A 15,244-nucleotide genomic window follows, 5' to 3' on the forward strand; every position below is an offset into this window, starting at 1 on the left:
CCAGGGGTGGTGTAGCGGCTGCCAGCCACAGAGCCCGGGCTGGGGGGCAGGGGGTCAAGGGGCGGTAGGGCTGGGGGGCAGGGACTTTGGGTGGGGGGCACAGGGCAGCAGGGACAGGGGGCTGTGACTTTGGGTGGGGGGCAAAGGGCACAAGCAGGGCATCCTGACATGTACCCCTTACCCTCATTTTGTTTTTCTGCCATGCCGGCACTCTGGCACCTTCCGAGGTAGGCATTGTGGTGTTTTTCGGCACTCTGGCCAAAAAACGTCAACTACCCCGATACAGAACAACACAAACCATAACCACATTTATTTGGTTAACTGTATATGTCATTAAAACACTGTACATTAAAAAAAGACAAGGAAAACATTGCAGAGGTCCAATTTTTAAACAAAAAGAATATTACAATGGCCTTGAGGACAATATTTGTTTTTTATAACTGTTTTTTATTCAGTTCAGTAGTGCTAGACATTAAAACCATGCTTCTACATGTACATCCCAAATTTCTTGGGCAAACTTCAACAATCTTCTAGATATCTAAAACAAACTTCTTAGTTTAATCCAAACAGCGAAGGTTTCATTTTTATAGTTTAGGGAACTAAGCTACGGTTAGGTTTCATAACCAAGGACATCCTTTAAATCTGAGTACTCTGTAAATCTTACGCTAACATTTCTCCAAAAAAGCTAAGCAAGTGTGAAAATAATAACTGGTTATATGACTGTGTGTATATTTATCACTGTCATTACAGACAACACTGTTAAAAAAAGAGTTCTTATATTTAACTCAATTTATTTGTGGTAATTCCCATCCAGTGCATAAAGAATATCACAGTAAAGAAAACTCCAATTGTAAGAGATCTGTTTTAAATATTACAACATGCCATTTGGTGGTTGTTGTTGTTGTTGTTGTATGTAGGAGCACTGTTACCATTAAGGACAACAGAAATAAGAGACCAATCCAGCCCTCCCAAGTAAGAAGAACAATTACTCATCAATACAAATTACATAATGATGACAAATATATACAGTTATCATTGCCTTGACTGCCATTTCAAACGAAGAGTGCTAAACACACAAAGGCAAAAGGTGAAATCTGGGGTATACTGCAGTTATCAGGTCCAGGATTTCATCCAAGATTTATCTATATAAACCAGTGCAAGCAGGATAGATTGCAGGAGCAGAGTAGTACCTGCATTGGGAGATAAAGAAATAGCAAGAAGAAGAAAAGAAGGCAGTAACAAGAGTTACCACCTTTACCCCCCAAATCAAGACAGACTTGCAGAGCAAAATTAACTTACAGGACCTTGTATTCAAATCATGGTGGTTGGAATATTGGTTCAACACTGTTTGCAAATGAACGGACAGCCCACTGACAAGCTGCCTTGTCCAGATTTCCAGGAATAAGCTTGGGGTACAGAAACTTCTCTCACAAAGTGTGAAAGAACAGAAGGATGTGTGGAAGCATATATAATACTGATCTGGTCCATGCAGCAGAGATGAAAAATGTTAGTCTAACATCTTCTTCAGGTTCATCTAAGAGCATAAAATAAATGACTGAAGATAAATCATACTGGCCCTAAGAACAGGGAACACCATCCAGTAGCTTGTCTGAATACACAATATTAAATATTTAAAATGTCTTTATTATCGTTTTGCCAAAACAAAATAACATTTCATTTTAAACTAAGTATTCATATAATCTGGAGCAGGGGAAGGTTCTGTTTTACTCTGCAGCAAAAGGAGAAATAATGCTTGTATATACTATAACAAAAGACTCTGACCAAACTTAAATGAACTAAAACACCTTTGATGTGTTTTAGTTCAAAAGTGGACTGCTGTCACGCTCTGCACGCTGACACGCATTTTGCCACTTATACAACTACACGCGTCACAGCGCTGGGCACTTTTCAAAGCGCCCGGTACTATAGTGTATGTAAAATGCATGTAAAAATGCATATGTAAAAATGCACTTAGGTTGCATCTGTCTTTTAGAGCCAGCAATTGTTTTTATTTCAGTTAGAGAACTAGTTTATCACATTTGATAGTGTATTTACTCGAATCTAAGATGACCCTGAATTGAAGATGACCCATCAATAATTAGATTCTATACATGTAAGGGAGACAGGCAGTGTGGGGGAAATTTTCCAGACAACAGGGATGGGCGCTAGTTATGATTTGCAAAAAACTGAACACAATTTCATACTGTATCTAAAGCCAAAGACATATTCTTATTCTTTCATGCAAATTTTCTTTACATATAGCTATTAAGGCTTGGTTTGTACCAAACTGAGAAGAAACAAATTTATCTTGTACCAGATTCACTTTGGAATCTCAAATGCATATTCAGTTCTAATCATCTTCTGTTTTGACAAAGAAAATTAAGTATCCTTTTTCTGGAAAGAAAATGAGTTTATGTCATAAAGAGTGACCGCTCTTTTTTTCATTCCACAATTTGCTTGTTTTACTTTGTAAGAAAAAAACCCTTCTGTTAGCAGGATTTGTTAATATTATCGAATTCCCATTGTAGATCAGACCCAGAGACTATAGTATAATGCTAGGAGAGCAAATTAAATCCATCATATAAGTTTCAGGGGTTTAGGTTGATTACAACCCAGAATACAGACCCAAAGATATCACTGAGCTTATACACTTCATCCTCACACACAACAATTTCACTTTTAATAATCAAGACTTCCTCCAGATGATGGGAACAGCTATGGGCACTAAAATGGCCCCACAGTATGCCAACCTTTTTATGAGCCACCTGGAAGAAGACTTCCTCAAGAACTGCACCATCAAACCCTTGTTGTACTTACGATATATTGATGACATCTTCATCATTTGGAGTGAGAACCTGGAATCTCTAATTGAGTTCCACCAGAAATTCAACAGTCACCATCCCTCCATCCGACTTTCTTTAGAATACTCCAACACCAACATCCCCTTTTTAGACACAAGGATCAGTATCCAGAAGGGTAAAATACAGACCACAGTATACAAGAAACCCACAGACCAACATACATATCTGCACAGAACCAGCAATCACCCGAAACACACGAAAAAAGCTGTGATATACAGCCAAGCCCTCGGATACCACCGCATCTCTACTGAAGAGAACACCCGGGATTGCCACCTCACCAATCTTAAAAAGGCTTTCACCCAGCAAGGACACTCCTCCAGAGAGGTAGATCGCACGTTTGAAAGAGCCACCTGGATACCACGTGAAGAACTGCTGCAGTACAGAAGAAAAACACCCACAAATCGCACACCGCTGGTTATGACCTATCACCCATCCCTTGAACCTGTACGGAAAATCCTCAAAAAATTGCAACCCATACTAGACAGAGACCCTATTCTTAAAAAGATCTTCCCAGAGCCACCCATCCTAGCCTTCAGACAAGCACTGAACCTCGCCAACCTCATCACCAGAAGCAAACTTCCTCAAGCCCAGAACACACCAAAAGGATCCAGACCGTGCCATGACAAGAAATGCAAAACCTGCCCCCACATCTCCACCACCTCCGCTATTACTACACCCCACAACAGAGCCATCAGCATCCCAGGATCTTACAGTGGCACCTCCAAGAATATAGTATACCTCATCCAATGTACCAAATGCCCTGATGGAAGATATGTAGGAGAGACCAGACAACAACTGTGCACCAGAATGAACGCACACCGGAAATCCATCAAAGACAGAAACACCCAATTACCGGTGGGGGCACATTTCTCACAGGAGGGCCACTCTCTCTCCAATCTCTCAGTCCTGATCCTCAAGAGAAACTTACACAACACTTCCCAGAGACGAGCCTATGAGCTCCATTTCATCAACCTGCTGGATACTAGAGATCAGGGACTAAACACAGACATTGGATTTTTGATACATTACAATCTGCCTGGCAACTGACTCCCCAGCCCAGCCCAGCCCCTGGCTTCTTTACTTTTCATTCCATCCAGGAAGAGCACGCACCAACTGCTGCAGCTTCCTGAGCCTGACGAAGGGTTTTTGAACCCGAAAGCTTGCTTAATAACTATTCTCCAACCATTTGGGTTCGTCAAATAAAAGATATCAAATTCACCCAAGGAACCTTGTCTGCTCTCATCATATAAGTTTAAAATTGGGTAATAAAAAAGTGGAAGTAGAACAAACAAAAATAACAGGGAAAAGAATGATAAAGATGCTCCACACTTGTGTTAGTCAGCATGTGGATTTTACTACACCCAAAACGTCGACGTGACCACTGTCTATCTGTTTCTTAAACTGCATAGTTCCATTTCTTCATTCTGGCTTCCTATTACCCAACATGCCAGCAGCATCAGTTCAACCATCAGAATACAAGTCGAGACTATATAGTTGAAAATCCTTGTGTTACCTGACTTTACTGTAACATCTACTGGAACCATAGTTGGCCTCTGAGCTCTTGAAATAAAAATAACTATGAAATCATAAGAGCAAAACAAGTATAAAAAAAAAAGATCAGCTACATCACTATCAGACCTATGCTGCTTTGGAGATCTCGTGTTAGATGCTGCATCTGGCCTTCGTATGAAAATTACATCTTGTTAGTCATTTATTTAGATGCACCATTTCTATCGAGGGGTTGAGAGGCCAAACAATGACAAATCTTGACATTATCAGGAGACCTCTTTAAAAACAATCAATCAAACAAACAAACAAAACCCCTAAGGCCAGCAAGTCAAACTGAAGAAATTCAGAAAGGAGAGCAGTAGTGGAAGTGTGCTACAGGTGGGGGGTTTTTTAAACAGCTGATGGAAGCTTCCAAACAACAGGACTTGGTTCTCATAGAGAACTTTAATTATTGAAATTTCTGCTGGGAATGAAAAGCAACAGTTAGCAAGTAGTCCAACAAATACATGGTGTGTATTGGGGATAACTTTTTGATATAGATGGCAGGGAGGCCAAATGTGAGGGAAGCTTTTCTTGACTTACAGCTCACAAACAAGGAGAAACTGGGGGGAGAATGACCAGGTTGAAAGTAACTTTGTGACACTGACCACAAAGTTCAAGATCCTAGGAGGAGGAGCGAAGGAGAACAGCAGAATAAGGACACTAGACATCAGAAAAGAAGACTTTAACAAACTCAGGGACCTGGTGGACAGGAACTCCTTGGAGACAAGTCTGAGGGGAAAAGGAGTGCAGGAGACCTGGCTGTACTTTAAGGAGGTCTTTTTAAAGGTGCAGGAACAAGTTATCCTGAGGGAATAGATAATGGGAAGTGCAACAGGAGACCAGCCTGGCTAGACAGCAAGCTCTTCAAGGAGTCGAAACTGAAAAAAGAATCCTATAAAAAGTGGAAACTTTAGTCATAATACTAGGGAAGACTACTATGTATTGCATTGGCATGCAGGGAGAAAACTAGGAAGGCCAAGGCACAATATAAGATGTCATCTGGCAAGGAACATAAAAGGCAATAAAAAAAAAGATTGTAAAAGTATGTCAAAAGTAAGAGAAAGAACAGAAAAACCATAAGTCCCTAATGGAATGGGGAAGGCCATCTTGTTATAGATGGTGAGGTTTAAGTATTTAATGTCTTTTTTTACTTCAGTCTTCACAAATAGAGGCGGCTACCAGATGATGAATGCAGTTGGCAGCAAAGATAAGGAAGGAGACAAACAGCCTAGAATAGTTGAAAATCGGGTTAGGGATTACTTAGAGAAATAAGACACTTTTAAGTAAGTAGGGCTGGATGGGATGCACCCAAGAATATGAAAGGAGTTGGCTGAGGTAGTTTCTAAACCATTAGATATCCTTTTTGAGAACTCATGGAAGGTGGGTGAGGTCCCAGGTGACTGGAAAAGGCCAAACATAGTGCCTATCTTTAAGAAAGGGAAGAAGGGGGATCCAGGGAATTACAGACCAGTTAGTCTGACCTCAACACCGGGAAAGATCATGGAGTAGGTCCTCAAGGAATCTATTGCCAAAGAGCATGTAGAGGAGAAAAAGGTGATTGGGAAGAGGCAGCACTGAATCACCAACAGCAAGACATGCCTGATCAATCTGATTTCCTATGGATGTGGAAAGAGCAGTGGATGTGATATACCTTGATTTCAGCAAGGCATTTTACACTGGTCTCCCACAACATTCTCATTAACAAACTAAGGAAATACAGATTAAATGAAAATACAGTAAGGTGGACACACAACTGGATGGATCATCACACTCAACAAGTAGTCAAAGGCTCAATGTCTAGTTGAGAAGAAGTATCAAGTGGGGTTCCTGAGTCGTTTGTCCTAGGACTGGTACTATTTAATATCTTCATTAATTATTTGGATGATGGAACAGAGCGTACACCTGGCAAATTTGTGGATGACACCACACTGAGTGGAGGTACAGACACCCTGGAGGGTAGAGCCAGGATCCAGAATGATCCAGATAGAAGGGAGAAATGGTATGCAATAAATCAGATGAGATTCAGCAAGGACAAGTGCCAAATCCTGCACCTGGGACAGAATAACTGCTTGCAGAAATACAGACTGGAGAATGACTAGCCAGGTTTCCACACTGCAAAGAAGGACCTGGGGGTTGCCGTGGACCATAATCTGAATATGAGCCAACAGTGTGCTCTTGTTGTAAAAAAATAATCCAACAGCATACTGGGCTGTATTAAGAGAAGCATCACTTCCAAATCAATGGAAGTGATTCTTCTGCTCTATTCAGTACTGGTACACCTCACCTGGGGTACTACATCCAGTTATAGACCCTACACTTCAGGAAGGACGTGGGCAGTTTGGAAACAGTCCAGCGCAGAGCAACAAAAATGATTAGAGGCCTGGGCAGTAAGACTTATGAAGAAAGGCTGAAAGAACTAAGGTAATTTAGTATGGGGAAGAGAAGACTGGGGGGATTTGATGATAGTCTTCAGATATTTTAAGGGCCATGACAGAAAAAATGGAGATGGGCTTTTCTCTTTTGCTGCAGAGGACAGGACTAGGAGAAATGGCCTCAAACTTTACCAAGCGAAATTTAGGCTGGAGATTAGGAGGGAACTTTCTCACTTTGAAGGAGGTAAAGCATTGGAACAGGCTACCTAGAGAAATAATGGAATGTCCACCATCGCAAGTTTTCAAGAGCAGGTTACACAGATGCTTGGTTAGGATGGTTTTAGTCAGAGATTATCTTGCTTTAAGCAGGGGGCTGGATTAGATGATCCCACAAAGACCCTTCTAGCCCTACTTTCCTTTGATCCTATGAACCTAAGGCTGTTCATGGAACAGCCTGGTAAGTCCTTAGTTAGGCTATAACGTGTTGCCAGTTTATTTCTATATACTCTGATCCAACTACTTCCATAGGGCTTGGTTAGACAGACACAAAGAGGCACTATTATTATTATTATTATCACCATTCAACTCGTAAGTGTTATTTAATCGGAAAATGCTGCAAGTGGCATTGTTATACAGCAAGTGTGATTTCTTCCACTTTCAGACAGATTTTTAGTTCCTTAAACTTTAAAAAAACTGTTTGGAATTTATAGTTTTTACCAATCACGTTGTCGTGGCTTAATTGAGCAGCTGTCAACTGTTCAAAATGATGATGCACTTATTCTCTTATTGGCAAAGAACAATGTTAGGAAGTGAAACATTTAAATGGTCTTTACAGTTGCTGGAACCATGGTAATACATCTATTTTCATCAGGTGGCCATGACTCATCATTTTATCAGCAATTTAAAGGGTTTTCACAGTAGTCAAGACTCAAAACATATGTTTTACAATGACTACAGCAAAATGTACAATGCGGTATTCTGTTTTCCACTACTATTTAAGGAAGTGTTAGCATGTTGAGTCAAAAATAATACTGCAGAGTCATGTTTGAACATCAAATACGGTAGCATACATGATATGCACAGAAACTGATTTTTACTGGAGAACTGAAACTATTTCTTTAAAGCACCACTTTAAGGAAGTTGTGGTCTATTTAAGTCTCTTTTACTTCATTCTATGTGTGCTGTCAGCCTCTTGTCTTCCTCACTTTACTCCCCTTCTGCTAAGATGCCCCAATTTCACAGTCAGGGCGGCTAGGTTCACAGTTGGGGTGGCTAGGATCTTGAACCAACTTCCAAGGGAAGTGGTGCTGGCTCCTACCTTGGGGGTCTTTAAGAGGAGACTTGACGTTTACCTAGCTGGGGTCATTTAAGCCCAGTTCTCTCTCCTGCCCAGGGCAGGGGGTCAGACTAGAAGATCTACAAGGTCCCTTCTGACCCTACATCTATCAATCTATGAATCAATGAACACTCAAAAAAGGATAATACTGGATCTTAACACACCAGAATCAGTTTACAGAGCATATAATAGAAAGAGGCTATTATGAAGCAGAAGGGTCACATTCTTGATATAACAAATATTGTTTATTGTTTTAAGGTCATTAATCTATTTAAATTACTCAAAACAAAAGTGCAAGTCATACCAGCCTATTCCTCCATATCAGTGACTTTTCCACCCCACAAAAGTGTTCTCATATAATTGGTATGAGCTCCAATATCTGTCTATCCCTTTCCCTTACTTTTCTTCTGCTACAATCCTTTCTCTCACAGCTCTATATTCATTCTTCCATCCTTGTTCCAATTCTGATCCACAACCTAATGAAATCTGTCAGGAGACTTCCATTAATTTTATCAAGTGTTGAATCATGCTGTCCAAGTCTTTCTTTTACCCTCAAAGTCCCTTGTTTTCTTTTTCGTATCCCTTATTTCCTCTTTAACCATTCTACATCACTCCAATTTGGACCCCATAAAAATAAAAATAAAGTCAGAGGCATAACAAGGCAGTGAGGAACCCAGGACAGAAGGATGTGTGGAAGCAGCAGCAATTTCTGGCTGCTGCTATGCCACTGGTACAATTGTACAGATGCAGCAACAGCAGTTCTTTTTCTGTGCCCCTCTTTCCCCCACCGCTAAGGTTGGCACCCAGGGTTGCCATCCCAGTGGCCCCACCTTAGTTATGCTACTAGGTGAAATGCACAGTAACAAGAAAAGAGAGGGGGAGCTCATATTGTTAGTATGATGTATTCCTTTTCCTCATCATTTATCTAGCATCCACCTTCTTAGAGATAAGTCCTTTGAGACAAACCCCCCATATTTTTACTATGTATTTATATAGCAACTAGTACAGTGGGGCTGCAGGGCAGAGCTGTACTGCTACGTAGCACCTCCATAGGTGACAGATAGTGGAATGAACTTCAGGGAAGATTAGCTGTGAAATAAGCAGAGGTACTTCTGACGAATAAGTAGTTGCGGACCAAGCAGCACCACCACCAGGATGTGATGAGGACAGCAGATGGCAATGGTTTCCCTCCTGAAAAGCCACACATATGCTTTGATGGTGCCGTGACATGGTGTGAGTACAGGTCACTACTATAATAAGCCTGCCCAGCCCCCACCCATTGGTCTACAAATCCTCAATGGCAGAGAAGGTAGAAGATGTTAGAATCTGAATGGCTGCAAAGGCAGATGAAACCTGAAGTGGAATGAGATCCCCAGTTGTTTTGGTCTCCTTGATATTGGATCAAGGTCCCGTTCTGTCAAGAACCATGTGGAAGCTCATATGCAGCAGCTTCTCCACAATAAAAGAAGTCACGTACAGGCGTTTTCCATGAAAATAGCTTTTGTAGCACATTCCTCACGCCCTTTGGTGACCAGGTAATGGTGACGGGAGCAGGATTATAAGGTCTGGAAGCTCCTAGTCATGTACTGGCATGAAGGCGGCAGTTACAAGAAGGTCATCTAGCACCTGGATGAGACAGAAGTGGAATTTGGCAACTGTAACTGCGACTGAGCAGCCCTCTTCAGGAACAAATAGTGGGAAGACAGGGCCAAGGAGAGTCAACATCTCGCTAACATCCACAATACGCATGGTTTCTTCAGTGCCAAAGCCACCTATGGTCTGAGCACTCTGGGATCAACCTCCTTGAGACCTAAGGATGGACAAGACCAGATAACTGAACTGTGATTCAGTTGCAGGATGCTGTGCCCCTGTATGGGCTTGTTCATCGCACAGTCAACTACTGGACACCCAACTGCATGCTACAATGCATCTTGTGTCAGGCACATTGCACCCCACTCTATTCCCATGGTTACCAGTACTCAGTAACATTGCTCACCCTCATCCCCGCTGCACAAATGCTGAAATAAACTTACTAGCCAGACTCTGGGATAATCCTATGCTGCCAGTGCACTGGGACATATTCCACCCACCAACAGCTCAGCTCCCCTCAAGACGCCCAATATGGTCCACCCTTTCAAAACCCTTTGACTTTTCCTTACTTACTCAATGGCACAAAAAATGGTCAGCACAAGCACCAATCAATCACCACATCATCTCTGACCCTGTCAGTCAACCAGGATTTAACTGGCCATGCCATTACTGGGCACTCCTCCTGTGAGACGCAGACAATGTACAGGAGACATCTAAAATTGTTAGAGAAGTACCATCAACATTGCCTGCGGAAGATCCTCTGAATCCAGTGGGAAGACAGACGCACTAACATAAGCATCATCCTTCAAGCAAACACCAAAAGTATTGAGGCGATAATCATCCGACATCAGCTTGGTTAGGCTGGGCACATCAGCCAGATGTCTGACTCCAGACTCTCGAATCAAACTTTATTCTCCCAGCTGAGCCAAGGTGCTTAAGAGGAGGGCAGAAAAAGTGCTTCAGGGATGTCCTCAAAGCCAACTTAAAAAAATGCAGCATCTATGTCAACTTGTGGAAGACTATTGCCAGGCTCACCCCGACTAAAAGAAGAGTCTGCTGCAAGGATCTCTGTACTTTGAAACCTGATAACAACAACAAGAGATGAAAAGCGGGAGCAGCAGAAACAGCATGTCATGGACCAAATCAAGAATCTAGTGCCACCTGCCCCACACGAAAACACATGGCCAAGCTGAAGCAGATTCTGTCAATCCCAGATAGTTCTCACCAGCCATCTTCGGGAACACAGGTAAGACAATCATGTAAGACAATCATCCCCAATTATGAGGAATTGCCAAAGAATAAAGTGGGACCTCGATCCTGACTGGGGTTTTCAGTGCTTCTGCAACGGAAACAACAAACGCTGTACATTGTAATACAGGTTTCCCTTGCCAACTACAGCGGTTAGGTTCCTGAAAGTTCCCATGGTTGGCAAAACTGGCGGAGCTCGGGGGGCAGGGGCTGTGGGTGAGGGGCACCAGCAAGAAACCTGTAGTTTATCTGCAATACAGCTAGACTATACATACCTCTCAGTGCTTTATGAAATTAACTCAGTGTCTGGGAATCCAACATGTTACTGTCGGAGTACAGCCTCAAACCTGGGACTGTGTCCTGATAGCGCAGCCATCCATCTTGGCCTGTCACCCTTTAGCTAGCCATCTAAGTTGGTCAAAGATGGTGTAAAGCCTCTGTTGAGACCTAACCTCCTGCCCACTCCCTGTCAGTGGCCAGCTTGGTCTCTTCCCATATATAAACACTTGACCAAGAACAGGAAATGTCTTGGCAACATGGAGATCTGACCCAAGACCATTTTGGTGCTCCCTCTGGCTTGCTCCTTAGCTTTACCCTTTCTGGCTCTTAACTTGGCATGTCTGTAGACTTTCCCCTCTATTTACTCTCCAGGCTTCTTGACTCAGCTCACCCCTGGACTTCACGCCTAGATTGATCTCCTAGTCCCAGGTCACAGTTTGACCTCAGATTCTGCTTACCAAGCCCTAGTCAGTGCCTTTATCCCCAAGTGGCCCCAGAGCTGGCCGCCCACATCTCAGCATGACAGTTACTAAGTAATGTATCTCTTCAATTAAGAAAGTGGTTCAAAGATGCTAACTGACTGTGAATCCTACTGTGCAACTAAAAATAGGAAGACCTTGAATACACCTCACAGAATTTAGGCACCTTAATTGTTAGACTGAATGGAATTCTTAAAATAAACTATTTGTTAAATCTTAGAAAAAAAGGTAAAACTTTTAAATTAAAAACATTTTGCCAGAATAACCCAACTAAAATAAGCCATTTAATTTCACATGCAAAATAGCTTTAATTGTTAAACTGATAAGGCTCCGCTGCTGGCTACGTATTCAATTTATGGAGCGATGGGACCCACCCACAAAGGTAATACACATTTTTGTGTAATAACTTTGTGGTTTATTCACTGTTTTATTGTGTCATTAATTGAATGAACATGTTATTATTGTGCCATTCATTGAAAGAACCAAATTGATTGGTTTATCACATCTTAAATGTAATGACAGCCAGGGGCAATAATGAATAATCTCGGAAATAATGATCTTTGAAATATATATATATATTTATCCTTGCTTTCTCCACCACCTTAAATTAGAATATAAAAACAGAATATGTACTGCTAAAGTCGATTTATAAAATAAGTTAATCACTTTTGAACAATGATGAATATACTTAGTATTAGAGGGAGATGTAGACTACAGTACTTAAATGTATTTTTTCCCTTTCCACTAGTTAAAATATCTATAAGCTGGAGAAAAATAAAATGTTTACAACTGAAAAGATCAATACTGTTGACTTATAAATAAAAAGTAAGGTTATATCCACAGAAATCAGAAGTCTAATGAAAAATACAGCTACAGAAGAAATTCAGGTAGTCAAAAGCACAATATCAAAGACAAGAAGTAAATATAAGTATATTTCCCAATCTTACAGTAAAAAAACAGGTTTTTTAATAGCGCATTATTATCTATAGATTATGTGTCATAATTGCAGGAAAACTACAAACAAGTACAATTTAACACTGAAATTACAAATATGATCTTGGAAATGGTGATATAGCTCTAATTTCCCTTGTAATTTCTATAATCAGAATCTGGAATGAAAGATCCACTTCTGATTCTGAACTTCCAACTATGATTTTCACACATTTCATTCAACTGAAGATTTATACAAACTGGCACAAACAAGCTTCTCAATTCTTTCATGCTAGCCAGCTTCTTGATTTTTACTGCAATTTCTTTTACAGTTCATTCTGCGGGAAAACATTTCACATAGAAGTTTTTTCTTTGCAAGTCTCCTGCCTCCCCCTCCAACTAATTTTCCAATTTTTCTGTACCAGGCTTCAGGAAAAAGAAAGAAAGAAAGAAAGAAAGCTCTATTGTTCTGAATAGTTCTAGGCTTTTCTGGACATTCACACTTCCCTACTATGCAGCCTGACAAGAACAACATTTCTCTTTATCTCTTTTCTTCCTTGTATTAGATCATCAAGAATTTCATACATTTCCTTTCAAAAATAGAATACTTTAAGTTGTGTAACACATACAGGTGTGTTCCAGAAAGGAGAGTTTTTAACAACGGCTTTTTTGGTAATTTTTAGACTAAAAATACCAAGGGCACTTTCTACATTTATTAAGCAATGGGTATCTTTAAACAGCAAAATGAAGGGTGATGGCAGCATGTGCTACCTTTCTACATAGAGTTTAGTTAGTTAGCATGGGACCTGGCAGCCTGGACTTTAATATGTGTAAGTATATGCTAACCTGAAGTAGGACAATCTCTTCAGGGCTTCTGGGCTCTCACTATGGTTGTTAGCAAGTGCTAAAATATGAACTTCTACATCTCTAACCCATGGTAGATAGATTAGCTCAGTACAGGTACGTTAGCACCATCACACCTTCATTTTGTGGCATAGACATATCCAAAGTGACAGCTTGCTTTTGTACTGAGCAGATATATGTGTTCTCTGCCTCAAGGAGTTTGCAATCTAAGAGAGACAAAACAAAGGGCTAGATTTCCAAAAGAGCTCCCCGGACTCAACAAAGTTCCCATTGGAAACAAAGAACACTTTTGAAAATCTGGTACAAGATGATCCGAATCACCAAAGGAACAATTCAATTGCAATTATTCTGATCTCAGGTATGTGGCCAGGAAGGTCTACTAATCCAAGTCAGAACAGAGGTTTCCTTTTGTGAATGCAAAGAAGGCCAAAATGAAAGGAAGCTACCCTTCAGGGAGAGATTTATTACTTTATCATGTTTTCACTAAAACATAGAGTTACCATATCAGATCTTTATTTAGAAGGTCTGGCAAATGAAAACAAATACATAACAAATAGTAAATAAGGTTCACTTCTATTATGACTACAGGACTTACTGTGTATAGTTTAGTAGTTTGGCTTGAATGGATGCAATATACATAATTTTGGGACAACTCTCCTTTTTAATCTTTCCATAAAATTTAAACAAGAACCCAGTGGTATCTTTAAAAGTCTGTATACAGCTCACGATTTGCTTTAAGCCTGACCAATTAAGGTTAAGATTTATTTACTCAGAATAGTACTAAAATACTTTAGCAGCATAGACACAGAGACATCACTGTAATTAAATTCATATGCTTGATTTTTCAGGGTTTCAGATTCCACAATATAGCACATTATGAAGTGGTGAAGTATCAAGATTGCTCAAAACTGAAAATAGCTAATCTAATCAACTGACATTAAATGTTAGCTATTAAACATCAGAACACTCTATGGCCATCAGCCAACTGGCTATTGAAAACTGTGCGTTTAGGTCTCAAGTACAGTTTTCTCAATAAAAGTATAAAGTGATTTTACTGCTTCAGTTACTTCATTTCATTTACTGTCAAGAATTTCCCCAACAGAGCTCTATGATTACTTTTCAAATGTAAACCAACTACTCCCTCTACTGAAAATAACCTACTATTACATTACAGAAAATTGCAAAAGTTTCTGGGAATGCCCTTTTTAAATGTGTTTGTGTTCTTGTGAAGCAAAGTACTGTAGGAGTTATAACATTTGACACTATTAAAAACATAAATGAAAGCTGTATAAGCTCTATCTTCCAGATTCTAATCAACACACTACTCATGGTAATTATGTTTTAAACTACATTGCAAATGAAATGTAAAACTCCAGAACTCTTGGTTCAGAGATAATACCTTTTTTTAGACTAAGACATTGCAACAAACAAAAAAACCCAAAAAAACAAAAAAAGATTTTTCTGCAAGCTTTCGGGCACACACGCCCTTCCTCAGGCTCAGGGAAAATAAATACATTGCTGTATTCAGTCAAGGGGGAATACAAAGCAAACCAGGTATATGTTGGTTTTATTCAATATTTATTGCAAGATTGGCAAAGTATTTGCCTGAAACACTTTATAAACTGCAGTGTAAGGGAGTATCTTATACGCTGCAATACAAATTGCAGAGTATCTTATACTCTCCTCCACGTAATGGAGCAGGAACAATTTCTGCTCCTTAACAGAGATCCTGCT

At 40.4% G+C, this 15,244-nt stretch overlaps 1 protein-coding gene across 1 annotated transcript in view; it reads right to left on the reverse strand.

Annotated features, from left to right (window-relative positions):
- Positions 1-15,244, reverse strand: part of SLX4IP (SLX4 interacting protein) — a 148,601-nt gene that overhangs the window by 119,787 nt on the left and 13,570 nt on the right.

Source organism: Alligator sinensis, unplaced genomic scaffold (assembly GCF_000455745.1).
Source record: "Alligator sinensis unplaced genomic scaffold, ASM45574v1 scaffold992_1, whole genome shotgun sequence".
NCBI lineage: Eukaryota > Metazoa > Chordata > Crocodylia > Alligatoridae > Alligator > Alligator sinensis.